This window comes from Sinocyclocheilus rhinocerous, unplaced genomic scaffold (genome assembly GCF_001515625.1).
Source record: "Sinocyclocheilus rhinocerous isolate Xijiao unplaced genomic scaffold, SAMN03320098_v1.1 scaffold86, whole genome shotgun sequence".
NCBI lineage: Eukaryota > Metazoa > Chordata > Actinopteri > Cypriniformes > Cyprinidae > Sinocyclocheilus > Sinocyclocheilus rhinocerous.
Genome location: NW_015650012.1, coordinates 527,577 through 527,950, shown reverse-complemented (window position 1 = coordinate 527,950; position 374 = coordinate 527,577).

Genomic DNA, 374 nt, shown 5'->3' with positions numbered 1-374 from the left:
GGGATTTGTTGCGCCGCGCTGCTCACGTCCGTAGACACGGTGTAACATTGGTTTTGCTTTGTTTCACAGAACTAATCGTTGCCTGGGTTGCGTACGTATATGTGGGGCGGAGCTATCAAAATAGGGGCAAGACCCTTTTGGGGTAGGGGCGTGTTTGTTTTGGTGATTTCAAATATCAACATTGGCTACCAGAAATTGCTCTGCCTGCCTTTAACAGGCGCAAGCATATGCAGAGTTTCTATTTAGGCTATAACACGTGTTTGCAGAGTTGAGCAATGCAGTGCTGAAATGTGTGTGTTCACGAATCCTCTCATTATAACACACGAATTGTAGACATGAAAGATTCATTATGCATATATTTATTGTGTTATAAC